The sequence below is a fragment of the Polypterus senegalus genome, chromosome 13 (genome assembly GCF_016835505.1).
Source record: "Polypterus senegalus isolate Bchr_013 chromosome 13, ASM1683550v1, whole genome shotgun sequence".
NCBI classification, from domain to species: domain Eukaryota; kingdom Metazoa; phylum Chordata; class Cladistia; order Polypteriformes; family Polypteridae; genus Polypterus; species Polypterus senegalus.
Window position 1 is genome coordinate 46,228,017 of NC_053166.1, and position 10,716 is coordinate 46,238,732.

The 10,716-nt window shown below is 37.7% G+C and overlaps 1 long non-coding RNA gene across 1 annotated transcript; it reads right to left on the minus strand.

Moving 5' to 3' along the window:
- Positions 1-1,057: 1,057 nt before the first annotated feature.
- LOC120543097 lies at positions 1,058-5,249 on the minus strand. Its single transcript, XR_005636287.1, has 3 exons — positions 4,876-5,249; positions 3,168-3,296; positions 1,058-2,746 (listed from the first exon to the last, which is right to left on the minus strand). It is a non-coding gene; the product is annotated as an uncharacterized LOC120543097 (long non-coding RNA).
- Positions 5,250-10,716: the final 5,467 nt, after the last annotated feature.

A 10,716-nucleotide genomic window follows, 5' to 3' on the forward strand; every position in this document is an offset into this window, starting at 1 on the left:
CAGCCAATCAGACTAACAAAGTTCCCCCAGGAACAAATAAGGATCTATCTATCTACCTATCTAACTAACATTTACACTTGCAGAGACATGAGGGCAATATCAGAATACCCAGAATTAAAATAAAAAAAAACCCACACAGGAACAGGGAAGACATGCAAACTCCTCCCAAGCAGTGGCCATTCTGGGTTTGCAGCCAGCAGTGTTGGCTGACTGTCAACAGGATTCATTCAAATCCTTTCCGGCTGCCTGGTGCATTCTCTATAGTTTATGGTGCATTCAACGGACCCCTGGGCCTAAACTGCACTAAAGCACCAAGTATCATACGTCCAAAGGAGACAGCCTTATATAATGAGATACAGAAAAACTTCCTTGGATTGGCTTGTGGGTGATATTCATTAGAAACAGATGAATTAAATGTATAAATTTAACATTAAAAATTGTATATATAAAAGTGGCTGGCCTTTTTGAGTTGTGTTTGCATGGCCTTTTTAGAAGATTTCCTTGTCCTCTGTGTTCTCATTGTTATTATCATGATCAGGCATTTGATTTTGATTTTTCTTAATTTCTTCTTGGCCTCAAAAAACTATTCAGACTTTGCATTAGGGGGTTTTAAAGGTCAAAGAATCTTTTGATCTCCTGCAATAGTGTGTTGTTATTCTTGTGGGTGCTGCCATTTTGATGGTTATTTCAATCAATCAATCAACATTTATTTATATAGCACATTTTCATACAAAAAAATGTAGCTCAAGGTGCTTTACAAAATGAAGAATAGAAAAATAGAAGACACAATAAAAAATAAACATAAGTCAACATTAATTAACATAGAATAAGTAAGGTCCGATGGCCAGGGCGGACAAAAAAAACTCCAAAAGCTGGAGAAAAAAAATAAAATCTGTAGGGGTTCCAGACCACGAGACCGCCCAGTCCCCTCTGGGCAATCTACCTAACATAAATCAAACAGTCCTCTTTGTATTTAGGGTTTTCATGGAAGGACCTGATGATGATGGTCACGTAGACTTCTGGCTTTCAGTCCATCAATGTTGGTGCATCATGATGCTTTGAGTAGGTGGTGGTGGCGCAGGCCGCCACCACAAAGAAACCGGAAAAAGAGACAGAAGAGAGAGTACTGCTATGCTGTTGCTAGGTAAAGTGAACCAGTGTGCAGTGAATGATATCACCGGGTTAAAGGTATAAAGGCCAACATCGTGGACTTCCTGGTTGTCCAAAACTGGATTCTTCCAAAAGACCTTTGCTTTCATTTTTTGTTGTTTTTTGTAATCCTGATAACAAATTATTTTGCCCTGTGCTTTGACTACAATTTACAGTGTGGCTCTTAGAACATGTTCCTCTTAATTTCTGGTTATCAAACTTTACTTAACCGTTTCCTGACTACAATTCAAGAAACATGTTCTAACCAGTGTTTCCTTAATTTTTTGTTTTTGAAAATCGGTTTGAAATCTTTGACTTCGTGACCTACTGATTTCAATTCTACTCAAAGCTGCTGCCAACTTGGGCATTCAGAGCGACTATAAGTGCAGGTTGCTGCATGTCTTCAATCCAAAGAAGTACAACAGTAAGTCATTTCCATTGATAAATGCTGACCAGTGTGAAGTACAAGGAATGTAAAGCCACTCCAATTGTTTTTAACCAAGACTGCCAGAACATTGCAATGGGAAAACAACTAAAAGACCCAAACACCTATGATTTATCATGGAAAGGTCCTAAGGTGACCCTGCTCCCACTTTCAGACTCTTTATTACATGGACCTGCACATACATATATAATAATTAACTTAAAATTTCTAATGTGTCTAAAACAGAGTGAAGAGTGTGACAAATCACATCAAACTACAACCTGGATGGATAGCAGCTCTTTGTGGCCAGATAATAAGGTGGCTCTTTGTCTTAGTAAGCTGATTGGTCTCTGATCTGGCAGGTTTTCTGGATGAATGGAATAATAGAGTTGCTCTGTTAGCCTGAGTTTAGCCTTGATTCACCTCTTGAACCAATGTTACTTGTGCTCTGTAGGAGCTGACTCTCCTTTCGTGTTCTGGCCTATCTTTGACCCATTCTGTTTAAGCCTGACTTATGTTCTCAAAACGTATGTTCTGCCAACTCAGCATTTTACTCTAGCCCTTGGGCTAAATCAGGCTTGTTTTTTGACCTTGCATGTTTATAACTTGCATGTAGGGGCCCCTAGTTCTTAGATTATACTGTTTCTGATCTGGTATTCTCTGAGTAGAACACAAACCTCTAAGTAGAACAGGAGTTTTGTCTGACAAGTGGAGTATTTTCTAAATACATGCTCTGTCATAATACCATACGTAATATATTAAAGCAAACTGTACCATTGTCATGTCAAAAAAGACTATGAGCAGACAACACTTGTTGCAAGGTTGCAAAGTGTTTCCACCATTGCTGGTTGGGGCTGGAGTCTCTCCCTTGGGCCATAACTCATTCCTCCGTCTGAATGTGCTCCATGCCGTGTTATTACAGCAGGATCTGGAGATGCAATCTGTCTTACCCTTCATTCTCTTTTTTTGTCAAACCCTCAAGTTTAACAAATGTCTGATCCCACTGGAAAAATATTATCTTCTTGTGTGTCTGATCCCACTGGAAAAATATTATCTTCTTGTGTTCTTGGTGGATCAGGGGCCAATGTTGTGCCTAAAACACAAATTCTTCAAATTCGACATTACTTGCGATCACATCCACACTGCTAGTGGGTCCAGGGGTAGTGCAGTCTGCTAAGAGAAGGGAGGAAATGAGAGATAACAATCACAACTCCACTTGATTGCTCCTGGTACAATATACTGCGCTTGGCAATTCTTGCCTGAAAAACAAAAGTCTCTAGTTGGACTTTATTATAAAGCCAAACTGTTTCTCACACACATTGGCTGGTCCTCAGATATACTGGCTTGTTATCCAATGATCCTGCAGCTAAACTACTTGGGAGACCAGAAGGCCAACACCACATAAGTAGCCACAAATGTACTTAAACTCTGGGCCTGGTAGCTTTGATTGCTGCAGCTAATCTCCTCATCCAGGTTCATTTTGTGCATTAAAACTACCTCTTTGGTTACTTGAAGAGCTTTGTTTTCTATCTATACTCAAGGATGTCAATATGAAATTCATTTTGAATACTTTTCAATAATAAGATGAACTCACCAGTACTGACCAATTCCTCACAGGTGGTATCAATCCATTGCCCAGTACACTCGCATTCATACAAACAACGTCATTGTCCAATAAACCTGATCCTTCTTGTCTTTGAGATGAGGAAGGAAACTGGAATATCTGGAGAACATTTGATCAAATAAAAAATAGGGAGAAGGTGTAACATCTATGTAAATAGTGGCTAGTCACCAAGAGGCTTGAGGCAGTCAGACACACAGACAGATAGATAGATAGATAGATAGATAGATAGATAGATAGATAGATAGATAGATAGATAGATAGATAGATAGATACTTAATAATCTCAAGAAGAAACTGCACTGTTATAGCACACAAAACCTACATAAAATTCAATTAAGCTGAAACATTAAATTAAATAAAAATGTCCATAATCTTTTTTGGATTAACAAGTTAAAATGACAGAAAAGAAATTGATTTGCCAGAGGATGCATTGTAACACTAATGGCAGCTGGTTAAAATGAACTCCAATTACACCCCTTGGAGAACCATGATGATAGAATTAGTTATGCTAGATAGATAGAAATGAAGCTCAGACAAAGCAGTTAGTAATTACAGCAAGTAAGGCCAGCGTTACACTACAGGTCTCAACATGACTCCTAGTCGGACAACACATCAAATTAGGTGATATTCATAGCTGAATCTCATTGCTTCTGAGAGTGTCATATAATAAAATATTACACCTATAAATTGCAGCAAGCCTGTGATTACACAATAACCTCATGGCTTCATCGAGATTCCAAATCTTAAGGTGTACAGTGAAAGTAGCGCAAGGTTGTTCTATTTTTCTACCAATCAGTTTGGAGCACACCAGAATAACATGATCAGTAAAAAAGTAAAAATCTGGAGAAGATACATTTTGCAGTTAATTGACTTCCTAATTCTGTTATTTAAACTTGCAATTTATGCTATATCATCATTTTGTCACATGCTACAATTGTGTTCACTGTCAATTTTTCTGGAAATTAGTTTTAAATATTTGCATTGATTTTACTGTCCCTTTGCTATCTTTGAGTGTTATACTAAAACCAAAATTTGAATTATGTGTGTGAAAGAAATGAATGATTATTTATTAGACTTACTTACAGTAAATAGCCTTAAGAAAACAGATATATTTCTACAAAGACTACAAGTCAGTTCTCTCCTTACATGCGTTTTTTATGCTCTGTCTCAGTGGGTGACTTTTTTGATCGTTTGATAAAAGATTATCTGTTATTACAGTTGACAATAATAAAACCTAAAATGTGTTCCATGTGAACTCAGAAGCTGTAGTATTATACTGTTTACACACTTCTGTCTATCTCTGTTTTATTAAATCAGTTGTGCACACAGCACTGTCCACAGACAGAGGGTGTTTAGATGCACAAAATACCACATAATGTGTTGTTCAGCTGTTGTCTGTATTCCAAAAGAACAAGCACAACAAAAGGTTTTCCTGGAGACATTAGTATTGTTTTTCCAAATGTTTTACTGGAATGCGGTCTACTTGATTGTGACGTCATTCTCAGCTCTGACATCCAACTTCCAAGGTAAATGGAATACAGCATATGACAGTGTGTGCTCCTCAAACCATATCCTAATATAATAGCTTCTATAAGGTACTATTTAAATGAGTCTGAAAGCCTAGAGTATATGGCATATTATATTGGAAAATATTGTTTGCTCTAAACTTTTCTTCTTACTTATCAGCTCTTTTATTCCAGCATTTAGAACTTTCCTTCAATGGTGCCATTGACATTTCTACCACATTTCTAACATTTACTACTCCAGATGCACTTTGTTTCTTCCTCTGCTGTCTTGTTTGCGTGTTGGAGGCGCTAAACAATAGATATCAGGGACGATCAAGTGTCTTTGCCTCCTGGCACTTTGGTGTGGTGTGGTGTGCTGCAATTATAAAGACAAACACTTCAGGATGGCAAGGCAGGTGGCAATAAAACACACAATAAGAAGACAAGGCACATGGCTTCTTTCCAGAAAGTAAATCCTCACCCTTATTTCTTTACTTTCACATGACCCTCTAGACCAGGGGTCCTCAATCCCAGTCCTGGAGAGCCGCAGTGGCTGCAGGTTTTTGTTCTGACCTGGTTGTTTAATTAGAAAGCAATTCTTGCCGATAAAGCACTAACAAGCTATAAAATTAAATTAACTCTGCTATGTCAGGTCATTCTCATATCCTAGATTTTCTTTCCCTTTCTATCATGCAAATGATTTGAAGGCTAAAATGGACGAGTAATTCTCAGTCCTTCACTTTTTTCTCTTCATTTTTCTTCCAAGTATTTAATTAAACCCAATGGTGCAGATAAATACACACAGGTGTAAATGTAAATAAGCTAAATGGAGAAATGCTGCTCTCTCTTGTCATTTGCATGTTATTGATAATAAGGAGCAATTAAAATAGCTGTTTAAGACAAAATTAAGCAATAAGGGCTCAAAATCACTAAAGTGAAGCAGAAGTGTTACTTTGGCAATAAGTGCTTTTTATTAAGCAACTGGGTTGGAGCAAAAACCTGCAGCCACTGCGGCTCTCCAGGACCGTGATTGAGGATCCCTGCTCTAGACCAATGCAAATCTGGAAAACAAAGGGATGACACCCACCTGTCCTCTCCACATTTCAAAACAGAGAAAATAAGCACTTAACACTGAAGGTGATTTCAGCAGTCAAACAAAGGACAGGTTGGGTATTTTTCAAGTCAAAGTTATTCTTCACAAATATGGTGTCTATTAATTTGCCATGTAAAACTCCAAAGTAAAGCATATCTTATTAATTTAAAAAAATAGCAAGCCTGCTCTTTTTAACAGTGGAGCTAATGGGTACCAGGGTCCCAACATAAAAAATTCGGACGTGAGCATCAGTTGGCTGTGGGCCCATTATTCTTAAACATTTCAGTAATTATTTGATTCTGATCTTTCTGATCATAAAATAGGTCATTACGATAGCAACTGATGAGAAGAATTCATAATTAATTACAGAATTATGCTGTTTGAGGGTTCCTCTGGAGTGCCTCTTTCTCTTGCACGATTTGGCTTAAAAACTAATCAGCACATCGTCATCTCATAGCAGGCTTAAATTTGAAGTTTGGTATTTTTCCATCCAGCCGTTTTAGCTCAAGACTGTCCTCAGAAAACCATGACCCACAGACACACACGCACACAGACAGAGACACACACCCATCATCAAAGTTTTCGGCATCAGAGGACCCTAAAACGTCGAGATCCGTTGAAAACCAGAGATTTTTGACGAATCTAAAGCTTTTGCTCCCCCACCAAAGACAATAGGTTATGGTGGGTGAGGGTCCATCCATCTATCCATTAACCAACCCGCAATATTCTAACTACAGGGCCACGGGGGTCTGCTGGAGCCAATCCCAGCCAACACAGGGTGCAAGGCAGGAAACAAACCCCGAGCAGAGCGCCAGCCCATCACAAGGCACACACACACGCAAACACACATACACACCCACACACCAAGCACACACTCGGGACAATTTAGGATCGCCAATGCACCTAACCTGCATGTCTTTGGACTGTGGTAGGAAACCCACGCAAACACGGGGAGAACATGCAAACTCCACGCAGGGAGGACCCAGGAAGCAAACTTGGGTCTCCTACAGTAACTGCGAGGCAGCAGCGCTACCCACTGTGCCACCGTGCCACCCGTGGGTGTGAGTGCAAAGCAAAAATCTTTAAAATGCACAGAATATGTCCATTTTGTATGTCAAAACTGTTATTGAGTATTGATTCATGTCTCGAGATTGTACACATATTTTAAAAACAGCATATCTATGCTATTTTAAAAAGGATAAAAAGCAAAAAAGTATAACATGTTTGTGAGATCTAACCATTTTAAAAAGTGACTTTACTGCTCATCTTCCTCCACGGCAGACTTTCAGCCCCAGTGGTATGGATTCGCTTCAGAAATTCATCGCCAAGCACTGTTATTTATGATGAAATGTGCTTTTTTAGTTCTGTGGACCAGGGAGGGTCCCGGAGGGCTGCAGTGGCTGCTCGTTTTCATCCTAACCCATTTAATTAGTGACCTGTTTTTGATGCTGATTAACTCCTTTACCTTTCATTTTATTTGATTTGTTTTTTTAAGATTTGTTCCCCTGAATTGTTCTTCATCGATCCTCTGAATTGCTTCATTTCTTTCCTTAAACGGCACCTAAAACAGAAATGAAATGTGAAGTGAATGAGTCAACAGCAGACCAACTAAGTCAGGGCCTCAGACTCCAACCAATTTCACTTCAGCCGGTTACTTATTTAGGCTCTGATTCTTCTTGTTTATTAAACCCGTTCTTTAAATCTGTGGCTTGTTGCTGCTCTCGTTCTGCAATAGCAGACATTTCCAAAATTGCTGATTTTCTCTGTTCTTTTCTTTTTTTTTAATTTTATTGATTTTATTGTAATTACACAACATTCCATACAAACAGATCAATTTTTTAAAAAATATAATTAAAATCAACCCCCACCCCGAGAAAGAGAGCATGACCAGAAGAGTAAAACTTAAAGCTAGTAAAAATAAGTAAATAGATGAATTAATAAGTGAATATAGATAAATGGAGAAGAAAAAGAAATTGGGAGAGAATCTGCTTCCTCAGTGCTTTAAAATTCTTTCTTTTCTAAGAGCTCTGTTAAAATGTTTTGGGGACCTGAGCAAATCAAAATTCATCTTTCTTTATTTTCAGGTATTACATGATGGACACAGTTTGCTTGTCATGTGTTGGCTCATTTTGTATTTCATTATTGTTTCGCTGCTAATTAAGGATAAAGAAACAAAACAAAAATGTCTGAGACTTCAAGAGCAAGTCAATTAAAATGAATTCAAAAGAAGTTAATTAGTAGCAAAAACAGGTCATTGTTTAAGAAAAGGGTTAGAATGGAAACCTGCAGACACTGTGGCCCACCGAGACCAAGGTTGTGCCACAACTTGCTGTAGATAATTGGACAATAATAACAAAAAACAGTCGCACTTGAATCACTCACATTCTTTCACTATGCAGAAGCTTATTTTGTTATTTCACAAAGATATTTCCTGCTGCTGCTCCTGCTTTAATGATAATACCTGCGTGAGCTTTGGTGGTCTAGTGTGAGAAAGACGGCAGTCGAGTGACAAGAACTGAACGGACTTATAGGCATACATTTGTTTAAATCAGGTTGAAGTGAAGTCATCTGAGTACAGATGTTTTAACGTAGGCAGAGGGGTAGCACAGAATTCACAACTTCACATTCTGCATGGAGTTTGCATGTTCCTCCCATGTATTTACAGATTAATTAATATCAATGAGTGCCAATGAGTTAGCTTGTTTAAAAATGTCCTCAGTTATTTTATTACCATATCCTCAGCCAGAGCAACTCATCACAGGTTAAAACACGTGAGCATTAGTTTGTGGAGTTTCAGTCCGTTTCATTGTGGTTAGGCGGTATCACACGTTCTGCCTTTTTCATTTCCTGAGTATCTTTTTCCTTTTGCATGGCATGGAAAGTGTGATATGCAAGTGGCTTAGCTCTTTCAAAAATCTAAGCATTTTATTAAAATGCAATGCAGTGTAGTCAGTGTAATTTGTACAAAGTGCAATGAAATTCATACATGTACTCCTCACCACCATGACATTACCACTTAGTGCGAGTTCTGCTGTGTAGGCTATTGAAAATAACAACAGAGAATGAAACAGGAGAAAAGTAGGTGCTGTTTAAAAAATTAATCAGATGATCTGAGCACGCAACTGCCTGCTAATACAAGCCATGGCAGACCATAACCGCTGAAGAAACAGAATTGCAGAGTTAAAGCAGGATAATAAACAGGGATTAGCTTGGCGAAGGGGTGTTGTGATACAACTCCAGAGATGACGCCTGCTGCGAGCAGTGAAGCGACTTACAAATAAATTCTTACCTCTAGAAAAGGGTACCAAGAGTCTGCGATGAAACTGATTAGTTCCAGTTTACTTACTTTGTCACAAGAATGGCTCAGAAATGCTGAATGCCAGTGTTTTTTAATTTGAAACCTTTGCTACTTCAAAATGGACGTATTTGGTAAAACATTGGGAAACTGTTATACTTTAGGTCCATTATAAAAGGAAAAAGTGGGCTAGTTATTTTTTTAAATTTATAAAATATGCTTCCCTTCAATTAAAATTTAATGCTGCAAATTATTATATATCACCATTGTGAAGAAATAACCTTGGCTGGAAAAAAAACAAACATCCTTTAAACTACATGACTTAAATTATTAGCATACCATTTCCGTAAGTAGAAACGTTTCATTCCCAAAACAAATTCTTATTGAAAAAATCCATCATAGTAATTAAAAGTACTAGGGGGCTCTGCACCCCGCTTACTTCGCTCGCCAAACCCCATGCAGGCCCTACATGCTAGTCATTGCTAGTCAGATCTACTGCTTGCGACGAATCGTGCTATACTTTTGGATAGACACGAATATCAAGAGCAAACACAGAGTTGGTAAGCAGTAAAAGAATTGCTAGTGCAGCGGCCAGCAGATGAGAGCGCTTATTGTTCGGGAGGTGCTTGCAGTGGTTATTCATTATGCTCATGGCTCTGTGTCTCTCCCATCTCAGCACTCCTTATATAATCAAAAAAGCATGTGACAAATCAAAATAAAGCGTTTACATTTTGTAATTACCTACATTAACTAACAGTTATGGTAAAGGTTCAGTTAACTTACTTACACACAGACTCCCCATTTCTGTGGGGATATTCAAGAGAAAAATTTCAAAATACATGTCTGGATACAGCACTACCTTTTACGTCACCTGATGCTTGCACCATTTTGATTTGATTGGATATCAAAGCTTTTCCTGGCCTCTGTAAATCTAATTCCTGATGAGCTCTTTGATCAAGAAGCTGTACATCACAAGGAGCAAAAACTATTAGTAAAGCAATCATATGCTTAATTATAAAAGTACCCAGACACAAACTGCAGATCACTTCACTTCGTCTTCCTTAAACTAGAATTAAATTCTTTTGCTAAGCATATTTTTTTCATTCCATTGTGCATTTGATATCTTTAACAATTTAATTAGAAAGATATTCTAGCTGTTAAACAGCAATTAAGAGAAATAACGCTAATTAAAAGATCACAATTTAAAATTTAAAGAAACAAAGAAACAGGAAGAACAGAACACTCTATGAATAATTTGGAAGTAAACACATACAGAAACTAAATAACAAAATAGGAATAAATAAATAAATATGGGCTATAAATAAAATAAGACAAAAATATATCTTATTAAGCAAATCAGTAAGAAACAAGAAGCCTAAAACTAAACAATTAACTGGATGAGCTAAGCAGAGACTGTAACAAGAAGGACTTCAGGCAAGTAAGATTAAACCTTAGCATCAATATTTAAAAGTACAAAGCTAAGCAGCCAAGAAAAAACAACTTGAAGCCGCCGTGGTATAATGCGTTATCAAGCATGGGTAAACGCGTGCCGAAAGAAATCTCAAAGTCCAAAAGTTCATTTTTAAAATATTTGGTGAAAGTTAAAAGGAAATAATCCACACAAGAA